This window comes from Megascapheus bottae, chromosome X (genome assembly GCF_031878675.1).
Source record: "Megascapheus bottae isolate mThoBot1 chromosome X, mThoBot2.hap1, whole genome shotgun sequence".
Classification (NCBI taxonomy): domain Eukaryota; kingdom Metazoa; phylum Chordata; class Mammalia; order Rodentia; family Geomyidae; genus Megascapheus; species Megascapheus bottae.
Window position 1 is genome coordinate 77,606,137 of NC_143547.1, and position 21,989 is coordinate 77,628,125.

General features: G+C 47.5%; 1 protein-coding gene and 1 long non-coding RNA gene across 2 annotated transcripts in view; one reads left to right on the top strand and one right to left on the bottom strand.

Moving 5' to 3' along the window:
* The window catches only part of LOC150041378 (uncharacterized), a 71,073-nt gene that overhangs the window by 33,198 nt on the left and 15,886 nt on the right, over positions 1 to 21,989 (bottom strand). The gene's annotated exons all lie outside the window — the stretch shown is intronic.
* LOC150041379 (uncharacterized) lies at positions 2,962 to 20,970 on the top strand. Its single transcript, XR_016533730.1, has 3 exons — positions 2,962 to 3,115; positions 18,183 to 18,438; positions 20,737 to 20,970. It is a non-coding gene; the product is annotated as an uncharacterized LOC150041379 (long non-coding RNA).

Genomic DNA, 21,989 nt, shown 5'->3' on the forward strand with positions numbered 1-21,989 from the left:
AGCTCAGAGCAAAAGTAAGTAAGCAGCTATTTTGTAGTCCTAGTGCTAAAGGTTGGCGTTTTTTACTCTGCAAAGGGCGGAGGGAGTCCAGCAGGCGCAGGCAGGCTGCCATTCCTGGTACAACACCGCCACCAAGCGGATTTAGAAACAGGACTCAGCAACACTTCCACCAGCTTGCTTCGAAATGGAAGGATCTGCGCATGTGCATGGACAAGGAAGTCGGAGGATCCACAGGACAGAGGCAGGGGACACACAGGACAAAGGCAAGTACACTGGAGTGTTTGGGGGTGGGGAGTGTGCGTGGCGCATGGGGAGCCTTTGGCGCAGTTGACCCATGTCTACCTGGCCCCTGGAAGAGTCCAGGAGGGAGGAAAGCCCAGGGGACAAGCTCGGGTGTCTCTGGCAGGGAACAGTAAACATGAGGTCTGTAGTCAGTTGGCGGCCATGTCTGGGAGGGATTGCCGGCAACATCTGCAGAGCTGCCCAGAAAGTTTGATTTTTTTTTTTTCTCTCCCTTCCGCCTTTCATCCCTAGCTTTCCCTTCTTGTGTCTAATGCAGGCTGAAAGACTGCTAGGGTTCAGGGCCTGCCTTGGATTCTGTACGTGCAGTCTGATCAGCCCAGAGGCCAAGTGAGTAAGCAGAGCCATTTTGGAATCCTAGTGGAAAAGGTTAGTAGGTTATAATTTTATTTTGGTTCTAGTAGCCTGGTAGGAAGGATAGGTGGCATTTTTGGTACAAAGTTGCCATCAAGTATGTGTTTAACAGTTGAAAGGATGCACATGGGCACTGACGACTCAGACCCCCACAGGACAAAGGAGTAAGCCTCTAGAGAAACTGGGGTTTTTGGAAACTTTGAGGATCCCTTGGTGCAGACAACCTATACCCCCACTGAACCCCAGGAAAGGGTCAGAGGCAAGAGACAACTCCAGAAGGCCAGCCTTGGTGGCTCTTAGGTGGTACTTACAGCCCTGTGGACTGGTGGCTACCATGTCTAGGAGGATTTGCTGGCAGCATCTGCATAGGCCTAGGCAATTCTGGACTCTATGTTCGCCTGAACAGTCTCCCTTCATCCCCTTTCTTCTGGGAAGTGGCAGATCCCAATCTAGCAGGTCTCTGGACCCAAACCAGGTCCATGCTGCTTGAGGAACTCATAATTGTCCTAACAATCCTGGTCAGTAACATTCCTGCCTCCCTAGGCCTTCTTGGGCATTTTCTTTTCCCTCCTCCCCTTTCCCCCCCTCCTTCCCCCTCCCCCACCTCCTTTTGGTGTGGGACTTAAACTCTGAGCCTGGACATTGTCCTTGAGCTCTTCAGCTTAAGGCTACAGTGCCACTTCTGGTTTTCTAGAAGTTAATTGGAGATTATAGAGTCTCAGACTTTTTAGTGCCTGGACTAGCTTTGAACCGTGATCCTCAAACCTCAGCCTCCTGAGTAGCTTCTAGACTAATACTTGGAATACAGTTGCTGAAAGACATGCTGGAAATATGACCTACTATTTAGTAACACTCTCCCTCCTCCCCTCTCTCCTCTGGAAACTCATTTCCTTCCAGGTATCCTTTGAGGGCTGAGGTCTCTGGCAGGAGTAGAAGTTGGACAGTGTGTGCTGGTTTGGGACAACACTGCTCACTGCCTACCTGGACAAATTCTGACTTGACCTTCTGTGAGGACTCTTAGCCTGCATCCTGGCCATGGCACAAGGTCACAGGAGAGGCCACTGTTGGGTATCTAAGGGTATGATCAAACTCCAGTCACTTGAGCTTACCAACACTGAACTTGTGTGTAGACAATGTTGAAAGGATAGGTATGTCTGCTGGGTGGGTAGGTATATGCCACATGGCAGGTACGTCTAGCCTCATGTTAGAACATGTTCACGGAATACCTAAGGCCTATGCTGCATCCCAGTATCACCAGGGAACTAGAAAAGGAATTTCCTTGGCCCAGTGTGACACAGGTTGGCTTCACCATGGGTGCTCCACATTCCTCCTAGGACCCTCCTTTCCTCTTAGGAAACCTTCCTTTGTCCTGTGCTACCCAGAATCCCTGGTGCACACGCGCACTCCTTCCATTTGTGACCTGGCTCAAGTGTTGGCCCGTTCAGTTTCTGGATCCGCTTGATGGCAGTATTGTACCAGAAATACAAGCCTGCCCTGCCCCCTGCCGTGCTCCCTCCGCCCTTTGCAAGGCAAAAAACGCTAACCTACTGAACTCTGGGGCTGTACCACCTTGCCACATAGAACCAAAGCAGAAACTTACATCTTCTCTGCCTGGTACTTTTGCTGCCCTGCCCCCTGCCGTGCTCCCTCCGCCCTTTGTAAGGCAAAAAATGCTAACCTTTCTGAACTCTGGGGCTGCACAGACTTGCCACAAAGAACCTAAGCAGAAACTTTACATCTTCTCTGCCTGGTACCTTTGCTGCCATGCCTTAGGCACCAAAGGAGGCTGAAGCCCTTTAGTGCTCTTGGGCACAGGTCATCTCTCAGTGGGAGCACTGCTCAGGTGAGCCTCCATCATCATATCATGTTCCTGGTACTGGCACACAAGGCAGAGAGGAGGACCCACAAGTTATGCTGTCAGAGCAGGCAGGCTGTGGAGCCCTCTGCTCTGTAGATAGGACCGTCAGAATAAGAGATCTTCTACCCTCTTAGCTGATCCTGCTCCATCCCTGCCAGATTTGGAGCCCCAAGTGTCTGAGATTGTACAGAAACCAAACCTCCTTTGACTCAAACCTCCTTCCTCAGGTGCTATAGGTCTCAGTGTCTCTTGTTTCAACTGTCTGAAATATATGGTACATGCTTGCACACACATCGTCTGTGTGCCCCCCTTGCTTTTGCTCTTCCCTACTGGAGTGTGTGTGTGTGTGTGTGTGTGTGTGTCTGTCTGTCTGTCTGTCTGTCTCTTCTGGGTGTTTATTATAGATTTTCTCTTCCATATTTGATTATAACCATGCATAATATTTTTATTCTTTCAGGGCCATCAAAAACCTGTTGCCAATTCACTCCAAACTCGGATACACAAAAGAGAAGACTATGGGAGGACTTCTAACAGATAGAAACATTGCCCTAGAATGAAAGAACATAGGTACAATATGATAGAACCCAGAAACCACCCCCACAGGTACAGTGCTATGCTTCTACTTCCCTCCCCACCCGTTTTTCAAGTGACCTAAAGCTCAACTTGGATTGAGTCAAATATCCAGTGAGGTTCCTTTCACCTAAAGCTGTGGTGCAGAAGGCAGTTCATTTCTCCCAACTTTAGGACATTTGGACTTTGGCCACCTCCTACCCACCTGAACTTAGTACAATATGTTGACCACAAGAACCTGCCTGCCAGCCTCTCTTCTGCCCATGTTTGCTCACCAAGAATGCCCTCACTGAATGAGGATAACATGTCTTAGATATTCTCAGTTTGACAGCACATGTTGAGGCCTACAAGGAACAAACACATACCCTGCAGCTCAAACCCTGCATGTACTAACTCAGATGGTTTTGGTGGCACTTGTCCAGGCACCACTCCCTAAAGTGACTCATTATTGCTTTCCTCTCACCATGGGCAAGGGGACTCAAATGGGACAAGTCTCCAGCATAGTCCCCTGTGACTTCCCATTGCTGACAGTGAGGCTGGGAAAGGGCAAAAGGCAGAGGAGCAGGTAGGCCTGGCATGTGACCAACAAAGGAGATCTGAGAGAGATGTAGAGCATCTGGAGTCTGCAGGACCCTCTGTCTACACTGGGGTGCCGCAGCTATACAGGGATTTCATGTCAGAAGGGACATTTCCTCTTGGACACTATTCCTACATCTGCCTGGACCAAGACAGAGCCACGATCTCTGGTTCACAGTTGACATCCACAAAAAGGAACAAGTGATTTCCAGGAGGCCTGAGATGTAGCCAAATACTACAGGGCATTCGCAGCATGCCTATTGACTTTGTGCTGATGCACTAGTAGTACTGCCTGAAAGGAAGGAAGCAACAGAGAAGAGAGAGTGAGGAAGGAGGGGTTTGAAAGGAAGGGCGAAAGAAGATCCCCAGAAGGAATGGAGGGACAGGGGCAGCTGATTAAGATGTGCTACTAGTCAGGCTCAACAATCCACTCAGAGTTCCTAGAAGGGATGGGGCTGTGTTGAGCAGGAATCCTCCTTGGTCCAGGTTTCTGGACATCCCCCTTGGTTCCCATCTGCCAGATTTCTCAAAAGAACACCCTCTGAGATGGAGGCCAACTGTCCAGGTGGTCACAGAGCCAGAGATGCTTGGGGCTCTGTAGACATTGCACCAAATCCCTCTCAGAAGTGGCTGCCACCAGATCACAGATACTATACTTCCTGTGTAGTACTCCCCCACCGTAGTTGTTCACCTGGCCTCCTCTCCTGCTTCCTTGGCCTAATTGGACATTGGTTGGCTCTGCCAAGTATTCTTCACATGCCTCCCGGGATCCCAAATCCCTTCAGGGTCAGGTTCCTTTGCCTTGCCATGTCCCCAGTCACTTGTGTGCATGTGTGCCCATTCCAGTTTTAAGAGATGTAGCTAGTGGAATCTGTTTCATAATCTACTTGATGGCAGTGTTGTGCCAGGAATCCCAGCTCATCCCAAAAAAATACCATTCTTTTCTTCTAGGACTTCAGATGGGATTGCCCAAACACAAAACCTTTTTGTCTTTCTGCCAATCCTTCACCCCTTCCACAGATACCATTGGGATTGGTGTGTCTTTCACTGGCTATTCAAAACATACATGTCTGTATGCATACACACACATACACATGCATACAGATTTTCTGTCTCTTTAGTACAGTCTCTTCCTATATCTCTCTATCTGGCTCCTAGGTATTTATGTAGATTTCCATTCACTCTTTATGAACTGCTAATAGACTACCCAAACTTCCTGTTCCTTCAGGCCTTTAGAAACCGCTTAGCTATTCCATCAAAGAATGTGATAGAGGGAAGGCTGGGGGAGAATTCCTAGTAGACTAGAAGGTATTTCCTCAAAAGGAGAAAACACAGTCCCAATATTAGCAAGAACCTGGATAAGCAGTGCCACAGCTATTGTATCCCTTCCTCTCTCTTTACCCTAGGCCTTCAAATGACCTAATATTCAATCTGCATTGGGCAAAAGACCTGGTGAGGTTCCTCTGACAATGAGCTACACTGTAAGTGCAGGTTTACTATTCGACTTTGCAGTTTGGGCTTCTACCTACCAATCTGAGCTAAGCACAGGGTGCTGGGCACAAGAAGCTGCTTGGCAGCCTCTGATTTCACCAACTGGGTTCTGTAAGTAGGTATTCCCTGGCCCTTTGCTGAAGCCCAGTAAGGTCATTCTTCCTAGGAGAGAGCTCAAGAAGGTCACCTCCAAGATAATTCCTCATTGTGAGTATATTTGGTGACACCTGGATAAGAAAATCATTCATCTGCAACCTGGAATCAACTGCCTCAGGCATTCAGTTGGTGGCATCTGTGCAGGGGCCACTCCTCTGAGGTGGCTGTCTACCTCTCCTGTGTCTAATGCAGGCAGAAATACTGCAAGGGTCCATGGCATTACTTGGTTTTTGTGTACTCAGGATGTGCAGCCCTGAGCCTAAGTGAGTGGAACAGCCATTTAGAAATCCTAGTGGAAAAGGTTGGTGTTTCTTGCTCTACAAAGGGTGTAAGAGTACAGCAGGGTGGGATGGACAGGTTGGCATTACTGGTACAACACTGCCATCAAGTGGGTTCAGTTTTCAGAATCAGCCAACATTTCTGTATAGGTGGATAGAAGTGGAAGGGACCCAGGCACACAAGGGCTCTCAAATCCTGCAGGACAAAAGAGGGTGCCCCTGGAGGGTTTGAAATCTTGGTAAGCTTGTGGGGAGCCCTCGGTGGAGAGATGTCATCTATTAGGCCATGGAGCTGTCAGAGGCTAGAGATAAGCTCAGAAGGCCAGCCATGGTGGCTGGCGTGGTGGCACAGGAAGCACAGGTACCTGGCAGTGGTTGTCATGTCTGGGAGGAACTGCTGACAGCATCTGCAGAGCCCTCAGTATCTTGGGGTTTGAGGGTCCACCAGGATAGATGACCTCTATCCCCTTTCTCCTTGGCAGCAGGTAGATTCCAAGAGTAGTCAAGGGAATCTTAAGGGCCTGAGGCAGGTTATGAGGGGTTCATGAAGACAGCATGGAAATCTACATAAATACTCAATAGCCAGGGTGTGGGGTGGGAAATGTATGTATGTATATAGCCATGTGTGTTTTGAATTGTTGGAGAAAAACACTGAGCTTAATGGAGCCTGTAAAAGAGGTTCAGGGTGGATAGAAAAACAAGATTTTGTTCCGGGGCCACCAAATCAGAATCCCCAAGTGTGAGGATTCGGTGCTAGAATGGGACAGCAATGGCTGAAAGGGTATTAGTGTTCATGTTTTCACTCTAGGTTCTCTAGAATGGAGGCCCTCACAACATTCATGCTTGTATAGCATTAACTTTGGGATGTTCCCATGTGTCTCAGCACCCAAAGGTGGCCACCACTGTCCATAACCACCTGACCTTAGGTCACAGGGAACAATATTCTGGGCTTCAAAGCCCCAAAGGGCTACAGCCTTGCCTGTCCACAGCTGCCACTGGCCTACAACATTGTCACAAGCATCTAGCACTGTGTCTGATTTTTCCCCTAACTTATCCAGATTTCAGCTGGGACTTGGACCATGTTGAGCCAGCCTAGGCCAGCATGAACCTGTCTTCTGACATCTTGGGTACCACTCTGGGAGATCTACCTATCCCTGCCATGTCTTGTACCCTGATTTCTTTCAAGGAGGGACTAGTGCTGTTTCTTGGAGGGAGAAGCAGGGTTGAAGCATTGCAGCACTGGTGGCCTGTGCTGCAATCCTGAGCCAGTGGCCATGATGCATGTCATGAGTTCTATGAGAAGGCTCCATCAGAATTAGTTCAGGTGAGCAGGGCTTTCCCAGAACGCTGTATGAGGGCAGAGCCAGGAAAAACGTAGGGTAGAACCCTAAGTGGGCTGGGATTCCTGGAGGGGGTGCCTTTCCTCTTTCGTGCCTAACATGGGCATTCAGTAGACCCTCCAGAATCCCTGGCTTGCAGGGCAGAACCAAAAGTTCTTTGTCCAGTGTTGCACAGCCAGGAGCCCAAGTGGGTGAGTGCCGGGGCCAACCGGCAGCAAACCAGGGTTCGCAGATTGGGGTTCCTGAAATCGGGGGCAAGGACTAGCAAGAAATAGAAGAGAGACAGACACACCGGGTCCAGGATGTCCGCAGTCCAGGTAAAGACTGCCGAGACTGCCACATTTATTTTCCACTCCCCCTTCTTCCCTCCTCCTCTCCCAGGGAACCTCCAGGTGTTACATTCATATGGTAATTCTCAGGTCATTTACATAGAATAGGGCCAGAAAGCAATAAGACAATAAAGCCATCATCTGATGCAAGTCAAGGTACAGTTTGATTCCACTCTGGCTCCCAACAGGTGAGCAGCCATTGTGAAACTCTAGGAGAGAAGGTTGGTGAGTGTTTTGTTTTTTCTCCTGAGCATAGCATAGAGGGAACAGGACAGGGCAGGGCAATAAGGTCAGTCTGGCATTCCTGGTACAACACTGCCATCAAGTGCATTCACAAATGGAATCTACTAACACTTCTGCAAGGTCTCTTAGAGCTGAAGGGGCATGCATGTGCACAGGGAATTAGGGAACCCGCAGGACAAAGGATGGTGGTACTGGAAGGGTCTGGGATCCCAGGAGGTACGTTGGGAGCCCTTGGGTGAGCTGGACACAGGTCCAGGCAGCCAGCCTGGGCAGCTAATGGGGCCCAGAATGCATAGTGTCTGTGGTTAGGGACAGTCATCTCTGGGAGGAATTCTGGGTAGTGTCTGCAGAGCTCTAGGCCCTTCTGGCTTTGCAACCACCTGGACAGTCGGCCTCCATCTCTTATTTTTTTTTTGAGGAATCTGGCAGATGGGAACCAACATAGTGTCCCTGGACCAAAGACAGTCCCTGGATCAACCATCAGTTCTTCCAGGAACCCATGACTGAATTGTGTGCCTGATAAGTGGCATATCTTAACCTTTGTTTCTGCATTCTCTCTAGGAGATCTTTTACTTTTCCCCTTCCTTGAAAACTTTCTTCCCTCCCAGGAAGTGCATCAGCTTAAAGTCTATAGGCATGCTGGGAATATCCTCTGGTATTAGCCTACAGCTCAGGCTCTCCAAAGTGCTTTTGTGGGTATCTCCTATGGACTGGGGTCTTGGCCCTATCTGTGGTCATGCAGATATAGGAATAGTGTCCAGAAGGACATGGCCTCCCTAATATTGAAGGCCTGTATAGCTACAGCACCCCTCTGCTGAAACGAGCCCCCCCCACCGATCCCCCCACAGGCTCTGACATTTGCTGTGCTCTGCATCTCTCCAGGTTCTCATTTGCTGAGCAGTAGCCAGGCCTGAATGCTTCCCTACCTTTCACCTTATCCCATGCTCACTGTCAACAATGTCAGAGAATATGATTGGAGACTTGTCCCTTCTAGATCCCCTTGCCTATGGTGTGATGATGAAAGCAACCTTGAGCCACTTTAGAGAATGGCCCCAGCACAGGTGTCACCTGAATCAGATCATCTGAATCAAAGTTCTTAAGGTTTGAGTGGAAGGGTTATATGTTTGTTCCTTGTAGGCCTCAAAATGCACTGTCATAGTGGAAATACCTTGCACATGATATATCCTCAGGACCTCACCCAGGAAAGCCATCCTGTGTGTATATGAATGAGCATGTTTTGAAAGCTCCAAATCATAGAGCTCAGGTAGTCAGATCAGTGGTTGGCTAGCAGCTTCTTATGCATAGCACATTGGTTAAGCTCAGGTGGGTAGGTGGGGGCCAAAGTCCCAAAATCCTAATGTTGGAATAGTGAACCTCTTTCTGCACCATAGCTTTTGGTCAGAGGCACCTGACTGGATATTTGGTCCAACCCAGGTGGACATTTAGGTCATTTGAAGGACTAGTGTCCGACAAAACAAGGCAGGGGCAAGATAATACAGATGTAAAGGTGTGGCAGTTGTTTCTGGGTTGTATAAGGTATTGTACCTGTGTTCTTTCATTCTGTCCCAATGTTTCTCAGTCTGTTAGGAATTGACTTCCTACCTTGGAATGTGCTGGCAAGAGAGAATAAAAATGTTATGCAAGGCCATAAGGGACTGAGGAGTAGAAATGGAAATCTACATAAACACCCAGAAGAGAGATGGATAGATCTGCAGTGTGTCTGTCTGTCTTTCCCTCCTCCTCTCTTTCTCCCTCCCCTCCTCTCCCCCTCAATCCTTCCCTTCCTCCCTTTTTGGTTCCCAGCACCTCCCCTCTCTCTCTTTCTGTCTCCCCCCCACACACAAAGCATACACAACACAGAGTAGAGAGCAAGAGGACTTAGTATGTGTGAGTATGTACCATGTTGGTTCAAATCTGGCGGGGATGGAGCAGGATCAGCTAAGAGGGTAGAAGATCTCTTATTCTGACTGTCCTATCTACAGAGCAGAGGGCTCCACAGCCTGCCTGCTCTGACAGCATAACTTGTGGGTCCTCCTCTCTGCCTTGTGTGCCAGTACCAGGAACATGATGTGATGATGGAGGCTCACCTGAGCAGTGTTCCCACTGAGAGATGACCTGTGCTCAAGAGCACCAAAGGGCTTCAGCCACCTTTCCTATTCTTCCTTCCTGACCTGTTACCAAAGGTTGTGCCAGAAAAGGGGTGGTAGGTGAGAATGCCCAGTGGGGTGGGGTCCCTAGAAGGGCAGCCATTTCCTCCTGGTGCCTAAGGCATGGCAGCAAAGGTACCAGGCAGAGAAGATGTAAAGTTTCTGCTTGGGTTCTATGTGGCAAGGCTGTGCAGCCCCAGAGTTCAGAAAGGTTAGTGTTTTTGCCTTGCAGAGGGTGGAGGGAGCATGTCAGAGGGAAGGGCAGGCCAGCACTTTTTTTTTTTTTTTTTTTGCCATTCCTGGGTCTGAACTCAAGGCCTGAGCACTGTCCTTGGGCTTTCTCAAGGCTAGAACTCCACTACTTGAGCCTCAGCACCACTTCTAGCTTTTTTCTATGTATGTGGTACCAAGGATTCGAACCAGGTTCTTTGTGCATACTAGGCAAGCACTTTACCACTAGGCCAAACTCCCAGCCCCAGGCCAGCATTCTTGATACAAGACTGTCATTAAGTGTATTCTGAAACAGAGTCTACCAACACTTCCCGGAGGTCTCTTTGGACTGAGAGCAGTGTGCATGGGCACTGGGGCCATCAAGACAGAGGAGGATGATCCTGGAAGAGTCTGAGGTTCATGGGGGCGCGTGAGGAGTATTTAATAGAACCAACAGGTGTTCGCATGGTCTGTGCAAGGCTCATAGGTAGAAGAGATGCCCAGGTGTCCAGCTATGGTTGCTGGCAGACTGGCATAGGAAGCACAATGGCAGCCATGTCTGGGAAGGATTGCAGGCAGTTTTCAGAGCCATGAGCGTCTTGGGGCTCTGTCATCATATGGACAGTTGGCCTGCATCCTCCTTTCTTCTGAGGAAACTATCAGATAGGAACCACCCTGGTGTCCTAGACCCACTAGGGTCCCTGCTGCACTTAGTCCTATCTTTTCCAGCAACCCATGACCTGCTTGGCAACCCTGACATGGGCACATCTGCTATGCTTCCTCTGTGTTGCCCAGGCATCCTATCAGGGAAACTAACCTGCCCCCCCCAACCCTTTTCCTTGTCCCAGCTTTACCTCCAGCCTTCTTCCCAGTCTTGTGCTTAAAACAGGGAGAAAGATGACTTTACAAGAGCCTCAGCCAGGTTTGAGTTTTGTGGACCCAGGCTCTTCAACATGGAAAACCAGAAGTGAGGTGGCATTGTGAAGTCTCAGTGCAAAGAGTTGGTGTTTTTTGCTTTGCAAAGGGCAGAGGGAGCGCAGGAGGTAATGGGCAGGCTTGCATTCCTGGTACAACACTGTCATGCAGCAGATTCTGAAATGGAATCCACCAGCTGTTTTCTGTGAGTCATCTTAGCTCTGGGACGGGAGCACGTGAGTGTGGGGAAGTCAGGGACCCTCAGTAAAAATACTGCTCCTGGTGGGGTCTGGAGTCTTGGGAGGCTTGTGAGGAGCCCTTGTTGGTGCTGACCTACGTCAAACAGCTCTGAGGAAACAAGCACAGGAGAGGCCAACTATGGCTGCTAATGGGACACAGGAAACTCAGGCTCTGGTCAGGTGGAAGCCATGTCTAGAAGGACTTGCAGGTAGTGTCTGCAGGGCCCTCGGCACTTCAGGCTCCCGGATCACATGGACAGTTGGCCTCCATCTCCTTTCTTGGAGGGAATCTTGCAAATCCTAAGCAAGAGGGATCCTGGAACTCATAAGGGTCCCTGCTGTACACATTTCCCTTCAAGGAATCCATGACAAGTATGGCTTACCTGAGCTTTTTGTCATAGTAGTGCTTTTCTGCATAATTCACTATGTTTCATGGAAGTTCCTGCCCAGGCTGGCTTTGAACCTATATCTTCGGTTCTCGGCCTCCTTGAGTAGCTAGTTTTGCAGGCATGAGCCGTGAGCCCGGGCTCCTTTTCTGCCATTTTGGTGGTTAACTGGAGTTAAGAGTCTCTTGTATTTTCCTATCTGGGACTAGCTTGGGAGTGCCCATCCTTATATGTTAGCCTCCCAAGTAGCTAAGATTACAGAGAACCTAGATATCCCCCCTTCCACCCCCGGCCTTCTTTTCTGCCTTAGTAGTATTTGGAATGCAGTAGCATAAGACCTGGAGAGTGCTAGGAACTTGGATTGGTACTGTGTTGTATTCTTTGCCCTGTGGAATTTTCTTGTTCCCTTCCTTGGGTGTCATATTTGGTAGAAGACCCAGGCCCTCCCTGTCTCTGGCCATGTAGATCCACAAATAGTATCCAAGAACAAATAGCCATCCTGACATTAAAGCCCTTAGGCCCATCAAGTGCTGGAAGTTGCTCTGTCACCTTTCCAGGTTTTCAAGTTCCACTCTGAGCAAGGGCAGATCAGAAGTGACTGAATTTGGAGACATGTCCCTTTACCCATATGATAAGAGCAACAATGAGCCACTTTAAGAGGTGGCCCCTGCCTAAGAGCCAAGAACTAACCACTTGAGGCAGGGAAGTCAGGGTTTCACCTGCACAGCTATGTGGTTGTTTCTTGTAGGCCTCACCAATTACAGTCAGACTGGGAATATCAAGGAGGTGAAATCCTTGGACTTTGATCCAGGGAGAGTATCATTCATAGTAGGTAAAAGGATGGGTAGGAAGAGACTGGTCACAGAGCTCTGTGGTCAGATGGGGGGACTGGCAAGCAACTTTTTGCTCAGGTTTGTGGGTGCCAAAGTTTCAAATTCCAGTGATGAACTTGCTTCTGTAGCATAGCTTTTGGTCAGAAGCATCTCAGTAGGTTTCTGACCCAGCCCCAGTTCATGTTAAGGTCATATGTAGCAGGGGTACAATCAAGGTGGCACTGGTTGTTAGAGTTATCATTCTGAGGAAATATCTCTATCTAAAAATGTTCTCATAGTCTTAAATTGCCAATATCCTCCTTTGAGGCTTTTTGTCCTGAGGGAGTAAGAATGTTAAGGTTGTGAGGAGGTGAGGAAGAGATACCAGAAATCCAATCTTGCCTATCTCTGCCTTTAGAACAAATAGGTGAGAAGTTCTTGATGGTCAGAAGGCAATAAAAAAATTAGACATGGTTGTGAGGGGTTGAGGAAGAGAGATTGGAAATGTACATAAATACACAGAAGTAGGACAGAGAGGTAAAGGGGGTTGGGTAAGGCTGACTTGAGATAGAAGGGGGACTAGTGTATGTGATTATAGACCTATGTTTCCTTGTGTGTGTTGCTGGTTTTTGGTCTGTTGTGGGGCTTAACCTTGACCTGGGGGCTGTCTTTGATCTTTCTTCACTCAAGGCTAGCACTCTATTAGTTTGAGCCACAGCTCTACTTGTGGTTAATTGGACATAAGAATCAAGGACTTTCCTTCCCGGGCTAGCTTCGAACTTTGATCCTCCCATCGTAGCCTTCTGAGTTATTAGGATTGCAGGTGTCTGAAGAAATAGTACAGGTTAGACAGACAAATGAGATTTTGTTTCTAGGCAATCCTAGATACTCATGGTCCAGAACTGGCTGGGGTAGGGAATGAGCGTGGCTGAATGGGTATTGTATTTCTTATTTTCACTCTATGTTCTCTCCTAAACAAAGGTCTTCACAGTCCACCTCTTTTTTGTTTTGTTTTGTTTTGTTTTGTTTTCCTTTTCTGGGGCTTGAACTCAGGGCCTAAGCATTGTCCATGAACTTTCTCAAGGCTAGCACTCTACTACTTGAGCCATGGCACTGCATCTGGCCTTTTTTATGTATGTGGTACTGAGGAATTGAATCCAGGTCTTTGTGCATTGCTAGGCAAGCACTCTACCACTAGGCCATGCTCCCAACCCCCCCCTTTTTATAAACAGTATAACTGAATGGGGGGAGGGCAGGGTTTTTCTCCTGTTTGTTTTTCTCTCTTAGTCCCAAGAAGGTAACCATGACTGTACCGATCTACCTAACTAGCGTTCCCACCAAGACTTGATGTGTATTGAAGAGCACCAGAAGGCTATGGACTAAAAAACAGGCGGAGTCACAGGCATCCAGAGCTTTGTGTGACAGATTATCATCCTGTCAGTATACAAGATTTCAGCTGGACAGTGTTGAGGCAGCAAAGGCCTTGTGTGGGCACTCTGGCAGTTTCCTACCCCTGTGTATGATCAACCTACCCCTGGCTAGTCTTGTACCGGATTTCAGATAGGGAGAAATGACTGCATGTACAGGAGCAGTGTTCAGGCACTGCTGCTTCAGGTCACTCAGCTCTCACTGGTAGCCTCTCCTGCAACTATGAGCCAATGGCTCTATACCAAGAGTCCTGGGAAGTCAGAATTGGTCCAGGTTAGGAGACAGCGTGGTAGGCCCCAAGCAAGTGTTCATTCTGTCCATTAATTCCTCTTTGAAATCTGCCCAAAGGGTGGGTTAGATGTTAGAGTTCCCAGTAGGGTTGGATGGCTGGAGAGGAGAGACTGTCCCTTTTTGTGCCTAAGGCCATCAGACATTACTGTCCAGAGACCTGTAAGGGCAGGGCCCAAGTTCCTCCTTTAGTTCTGTGCACCCAGGCCTTGTAGCCCAGAGCCCAAGCAAATGAACAACCATTTTGTAGTTCCTGTAGTAAAGGAAAAGATTGGTGGGTTTTGCTCTGTGAAGGATAGAGAAAATGTATCCTAAGGGCAGAATGATGTTTCTTGTATAACACTGCCATCAAGCAGTCTCAGTTTTAAGAACTGACTAACACTCTGCATGCTTATATAGAAATGGGAGTGAGTTCGTGTGCACATGCACATGGAGGGACGCTGAACTTGCAGGACAAAGAAGTACGTACACTCCTTCTTTCCTAGATCTTGGGAGGCTTGTAGGAAACATGGGGTCAGGAATAGGTCAGAGGTAAGAGACAATCCCTGGAGGCCTGTCATGGTCGTGCGCAGGTGATCACAAGAAGCCCAGGTGTCTTCAGGTATCTGCCACATCTGAGAAGAATGGCTGAAAGTGTCTGCAGAGCCTTTAGCATCTCGGGGGGTTGCATGCACCAAAATAATTGGTCTTCATTCTTTTTTCTTGTCGGTGATAGATCTCAGGGACCAAGCGGGTCCCTGGAGCTAGGAGGGTACCTGCTGCATACAGTTACCCTTTCAGGAATCGGTGACTGTCTTGGAGTCCCTGAGCAATGGCATACTCCTGGCGGCCTAGGTCTTCTTTGCAATACCATCCATGAAATGCTGGGGTTTTTTTTTCTTTTTTTTTTTTCTTCTGGCAGACAAGTATTTGAAATACTTGCTGGGAACCTGGTCTAGTACTAGGCAGCACCCCTTGTCCCGTGGAAGTAACTTGTCCCCTTCCTTCTCTGTCCTTGGTGCACTGCGGATCCTGGCCCTGTCTCTGGTCAGGCAGATGCAGGAGCAGTAATCCTTGTGTAGTTGCATGGCCCCTGTATGTAAGAGAAGGGCCTAGATAGGCTCTGGACAGTTGCTTTGCCATCTCTCCTAGTTCTCCTGTGCTCACATAGGCCAGGCCTACGTCTCACCTCACCCCACCCACATCCCTACTCTTAGCTATGTCAGGTCAGAGACAAATGCATTTGGATACTCATCCAGTCTGGAACCCCTAACTGGTGATGTGATGAGAGCAACATTGTCTCCAGAATGGAGGCTCTCAGTATGTTTTCTTTTAAAGCATGAACTTGGGGATGCTTCCATCTTGAAGGTGTCTCAGCACCCGAAGGTGGCCTGCAATGTCCATGTCCACGTAACTTTAGGTTATACAGAGCAGTATTCTGTGTACCAGAGCTCCAAACGGCCTGCCACACCTATCACTGGCCTGCAACATGTAAGTTATCAAAAGCCTCCAGTACTGTGCCTGAGTTTCACTTTATCTTCACCTGGGACTTGAAAGCCAATATTGAGCCAGTCCAGGCCAGCATGAGCCTGGCTTTTGACATCTGGCTGCCCCTCTGGGTGACTTACCTATCCCTATGGAGTCTTGAACCAGATTTTGTGTAGGATGGGGTGGCTGAGTATTCTAGGGCTGTTCCCTGGAGACAGGAATAGAGTTCACACACATAGCTTAAGGTCACTCTGAGCTATCATTTGTAGCCTGTGCTGCAACCCTGAGCTAGTTTGAAGAACTCTAGCTAAGAATAAAGAGCTGAAGCCGAGAAGCTGTAACTAGTCAGAATCCATCTTGTTAAAACTACCAAAGCACCTCCATCTTGCAGACAGCTGGGAGATGATTTCCCCTAAACCCTTCTTGGAAGGATTACAAAGTGCCATCAGCTATTCGCTGGAAGACTTAGTGGAGACACCTGGAATTTGTCCCAGCTGTGCTTCACAACTGTTTACAGTTGTGTAGACCTAGTGGAAAAGGTTGGCGTTTTTTAAGTTGCAAAGGGTGGAGGGAGGGCGGCAGGGGGAAATCACAGGTTGCCATTCTTGGTACAACACTGCCATCAAGCGGACTGAGAAACAATCCGCCGGCACTTGGCTAACGTCGCGTTACTGGAAGTAGCGCACATGCGCATAGGGAGGTCTGATATCCACGGCACAGAGGCTGGAGCCACTGGATGGGTCTGGGATTCCCGGAAGCATGTGAGGTGCCCTTGGCTCAGCTGGGTAGTGGCTGTCTGGTCTTTGGAAGTGTCAAAGCGGAAGGAAAGCCCAGGCAAGTACAGGAAGGATGGACTCTGTGCTCAGGTGGCAGCCATGTTGGGGAGGGATTGTTGGCATGAGTTGTCAAGCCCTCTGCCTCAGGTTCCTCAACTGCCTGGATAATTTAGTTTTGTTGCTCTATTGTTTTTCCACCTCTCTCTGTTCTTCCCTCAGTTTTCCTTCTTGTGTCTGATACAGGCAGTAAGACTGCACAGATCCATGTCCTGGCTTGGTTTCTGTGTTCCCATGCTGTCCAGCCAGAGACCAAGTGGGTGGGGTGAGCAGCCATTTTGAATCCTAGTGGAAAAAATGTTGATTTTTTTTTTCCTTTTTGTTTTGTTTCGTTTTTTACAAAGGGAGGGAGCACCACAGGGCAGGAAGAACAGGTTGGCATTCTTGGTACAACACTAGCACCACGCAGATTCAATGATCAGAATCCATAAACAGTTGTACATGCGCTCTAGGAACTGCTTCAGGCAGGCATTCACATGAGGGACTCAGGCACTGCAGCACTATAAGGTGTCCCTGGAGGGTTGGACCTGGGGGAGTGGGTATAGGAAGGTGTATAGGAAGTCCTTTGCAGAGGCAACAGAATGGTTGGCTTCCATCACCCTTTCTTCCGGTGAAACTGACCGATCTTAACTGAGCAGGGTCTGAGTCCCTCCTATATGAGTCCCTGCTGTATACAGCCCCAGGAACCGATGACCAGTTTGTGGTCCCTGAGCTGTGGTTCATCTTCTTAGCTTCCTGGGTCTTGTTGCTGTGTCCCATTCAAGAATCCTTTTCATTGTTTGTATCTTTGTTATATGATTTTTTTTTTTCTGCCTGAGCAGTGCTGGGAGTGTAGCAGCACAAAGTTTTTAGTCTTACTTAGAATAAGGTCTATTATTGGATAGACCTTGGGTAGAAAGAGAAATATGGAGACAGAAAGAGAGGAAGCAAATGTGTATGCATACATGTTTTGGACAATTGGAGGAAAAAACTCCGAGACTCTTGGCACTCCGGATGTATACTCAAGCCAGGTCTTATTTCTGGGCATATCCAAACAGACACGTGCGGATCCAAATCTGGCTTCAGTAGTGCAAGAGTGGCTGAGGGAGTAAGTTGCTGTGCTTCTTGTTTAGATTCAGTGTTGTCTCAGAACAGAGGACCACACAGCCTGTGTCTCAGCACCAGAAAACTATGATTGTCCAGAGCCACTTGACCAGAAATCACACTGATGATCTGTGCATAACAGTACCAAAGGTCTTCAGGTTTCCCTGTCCTAGATTAGACTCCAGCCTGTAATACACAAGTTGTTACAAGCATCCAGAGCTCTGCATGGTTTTCTGTCTGCTCCTAACACTTCAACAAGGAGTATGATAAGCTAGCCTAGACCAGGTGTGACCCTGTCCTTGGGCACAGCTTCAAGGCACTCTTACCTCTCCATCACTGGCTTTGGTCTCACCAGAGCTGGTGACAATTATGTACCTTAAGAGTCCTGGGAGGGGCTGGGAGTGTGGCCTAGTAGTAGAGTGCTTGCCTAACATGCATGAAACTCTGGGTTCAATTCCTAGGTACCACATACACAGAAAAGGCCCCAAGTGGGCCTGTGGTTTAAGTGGTAGAGTGCTAGCCTTGAGCAAAAGTGTCCAAGGACAGTGGCCAGGCCCTGAGTTCAAGTCCCAGGACTAGGGGAAAAAAATTGAGTGGAGACAGCTGGGTTGGCTCCAACCTGCTTCTCCTTTTGCCCATCATTCTGGTGCCAGAAAAAAGATAAGTTAGAGCTCCTGTTGGGATGGGATCTCAGGACGGGGGAGTATTTTCCTTGTGCCTAAGACAGGCAGAAAGAGCACCATTTAGAGTCCTTGAAGTGCAGGAAAGATCCAAAGTCCATGCTGTGGTTCTAAAGGACAGGAGCCCAGAATCTAAGACAGTGAGCAGCCATTTTAGAATCCATATGTAAAAGGTTGGCGGGTTTTTTTCTCCACAAAGGGCGGAGGGAGTGCTGCAGAGGGAATCGTGGGACAGCATTCCTGGTACAACACTGCCACCAAGCGGATTCTGAAACAGAATCAACCAGCATGTCTTGACAGTGTGCTTAGACCTTGGGAGGTGTGCGCATGTGCACAAAGGACTCCTGAGACCAGCAGAACAAAGGGAAGTGGCGCCCCTGGAGGGGTCCCAAGTCGTGAAAGGTGTGTGCTGAGTCCTTGGTGGAGCCAACCTGCATTTTCCTGGTCTATGCAAGGTAATAGGCTAAAGGCAAATCTGGGCTCACAGAGTACAGGAAGCACAGGCTGGTCAGATGGCGGCCATGTCTGGGAGGGGTTACAAGCAGTGTCAGCAGAAAACTAAGCGTGTTGGGGCTCTGGGACCACAGGAGTAGTTGGCTTCCATCCCCCTTCTGGGGATACTAGCAGGTTTCTCCATTGGAGGGTCTCTGCTGCATACAGATGCATTCCTGCCAAGAATCCATGATTTGCTTATGTGATCCAGAACTGAGCAGAATCCCTACCCTAGAGGAAAGTCTGTTATCTTCTTTCAGTGTCATCCATGGGCCCAAATGTTCCTGAGTGCAGTGGATCAGGCATTCATCAAATGGACAGGAGGGTGTGTTATTGGTTCACAAAGTGTATGGGACCTGGAAATATCCAGATGAAATGTCATGGGTTCCTAGGGTCTTTGTTATTAAAACTATTAATTTGTACAGTGTTTCACCAGGATAAGACTGCCATCACCTTATTGTCCTCTTCTAAGTGTGGAAGAGGTGTTTAGATGTATAGTGCAGTTGTTTCCAGACAGTACGAACAGTACCTTATAAGCCCTGTTTGGCTCATAAGGTATACTTTATTTTATGGCTCATGAGGTACGCTATATTTTATTCAGGGAATAAGCGTACATGTACAATGATAACATTATGAGGCATTCTGAAATACAGGGAGAGTTAGGAGCAATGAGATACTGAGACATTTGGGTCTTCTGACATTGGTAGGCATCCATGTGTAGTAAAGAGTAAGTAGGGTATTCTGGATTGCCACCAAAAGTATGACAGAATATAAATATTTTACGGATGGGAAAAGGATAGAAGGATGAGGACTGTTTAAATATGAATGGATGAATTTGGGGGTTGAATTTGATCAGGGCGCATTATTTTTACATATGTTTATATATGTACATATGTTTATATGACATATCACAGTGAAGTCAATGAATGAATTATGCGCTAATCATGAATGTTAAAAAAAAATAAGCTGGGCATTTGTGGCTCATGTTTGTAATCTTATATACATCCTGACCAGGTAGGAATGTTTGTGAGACTTGTATCTCCAATTAACCAAGAAAAAAAAGCCTGAATTGGAGTTATTGCTCAAATATGGCCACAGTGTCAGCCTTGAACAAAAAGCTAAGGGATAATTCCCATGTTCTAATTGCAAACCCCAGTAGCCTCCCCCCCCAAAAATAGAAAGAGTGTGAAGAACCTGAACTTGTAGAATAATTTTTTAGAATATAGTTGAATAAAATTTTTTTCTAGAAAAAAAATGACCTAGCAAATAGTTGACTTGTCAGGTACTAGTGTCACATGCCTGTAATCCTAGCTTTTCGTGAGGCGGAGACTGGAGGATTGTATGGGGAAGCAACCTGGACAGTCAACTCCATGCAACTTCTCCATTTAATCACAAAAAAAAGCCATAAACAAATGTGTTGCTCAAGTGGTAAAGCATTAACCTTGAGTCAAAATTCTAAGGGATGGCACCCAGGCCCTGAGTTTGAGCCCCCAAATAGGCACAAAAACAATTATCAAAAGAAACAAAAGAGCCAAGCCTAGTGGCTCATACCTGTAATCTTAGCTACTCAGGTGGCTGAAACCTGAGGATCACCGTTCAAAGCCAGCCCAGGCACTAAAGTCCATGAGACTCTTATCTCCAATTAACCACTAGAAAAGTAAAGTGGCACTGTGGCTCAAGGGATAGCATAGTAGCTTTGAGCTGAAGAGCTCAGGGACAATGCCCAGGCCCAGGGGTATAGTGGAAGCCTTGAGCTGAAGAGCTCAGGGACCGTGGGCAGATCCAGAGTCCAAGCACCACCACACATGGCGGCGGGGGGGGGGGGGGGGGGGTTTGCTTTCTGGCTCATGGTTAGAGGAATGAGAGGACCCTGTGGCCAAGTAATTCCAGTTGTCTATATCACACACACACACACACACACACACACACACACACACACACACACAATCTGTGTCATTCTTAAAGTTCCACAAGGTGTGAGAGAATTTTTTTATAAAATTAAAAAAAAATTACTACAATGACTATAATACAAATAACCTTTTAGCGTATGGACTGCTCAGTTTACTGAAACATGATGCATATTATAAAACCAGATTACCACTGTTGGCTTCCACTCACTCATCAAAAACATTTCTAGCCCAAAGATGAAGATGTGCTTACCTGATTCTCAGAGACTTATGAACTAGTGTGGTTTTTGTTGTTGTTTGTTTTGTTTTTAAGACTGCTTCAAAAATTAATTTTTGTTTTTCTTTTGTTTGCAGAGAAGTGTCTCTTAAGTGCCTTTCGACATACTCAATATAGAAACCTAATTTCAATGAGAGTCCACTCACAGCACCGCCTCCTGAATCAAGACTCAACTGTTCAGCTATACTGATTCATTGCCAGTATACTGATTCATTACCAGGATTGGGAGATTCATCTAATGGGCCATACCTTCCTTAGCTTTCAATGTTTAAATGTTTCACTTGGGAGAATAAAGGAATAAATACTTTATGCTGAATTGGTATATTGGCAATTTCTGATTATTTCATATTAAATAAGGGATTCTTTTTTCTTTTCTTTTCTTTTTTGTGGGTCATGGGGCTTGAACTCAGCCTGGGCTAAGCTCATCAGTTCCATCAGTTCAAGGCTACCGCCCTACCTCTGGGCATTGTCCCTGAGCTCTTCAGCTCAAGGCTACCGCCCTACTAGAGCCATGTCTCACTTCCTGTTTTCTAGAGGTTAATTGGAGACTCTTGTCTCAGGTCCTTTTGTGCCCTGCCTGGCTTTGAACCTTGATCCTCAAATCTCAGCTTCCTGAGTAGCTAGAATTACAAGTGGTTTTAAAAAAACAAAAACAACCAGCCTAAAGATTCTTTTAAGAGGGATGTTCTTCATCTTTGGAGACTGAAAAATACTGTCGATTATCAGCTTATTAGGGCTAGGATGGAAACTCAGATGCAACCCCATCTTCCACTACATTGCTATACATCCTTAGTACAACCTTGAGGATTTACTGCCTTAGTTATGAAATCCATTTGTCCTGTCATCACTTCACAAATGTTTTGTTAGTCAAAAAGCACAGAAGCACCAATGTTTGGTTAGTTTTGGGGGGAAGGGGCAGAATCAATATACATGTAAAACTTCTCTTAATTAGTGGCCATTAAGCTCCTGGATGCGGTCAAAGAGGACACTACCCCCAATTAGGTTGGCCTGCAGTATGATGTGTTTTGATCATTTGGCTATCTTATACCCTTTGCACTTGCCAATGCACACTGATACAGTCATGCTCATAGACTTGGGCTGGGCTTAATGACAACACTGTGGTAGTATTAGGCAGAGAATTTTTGTACTCAATATTAGTGAGGTTTATACAGTAACTTCTTGTTTTTCTTGCCAGTCCTGCCTGGGCATGAACTCAGGACCTGGGTACTGTCCTTGGGCTTATGCTAGCGCTCTACCATTTGAACCACAGCCCCACATTCAGCTTTTTCTGTGTATGTGGTACCCAGAAATCCAACCCAGGATTTTGTAC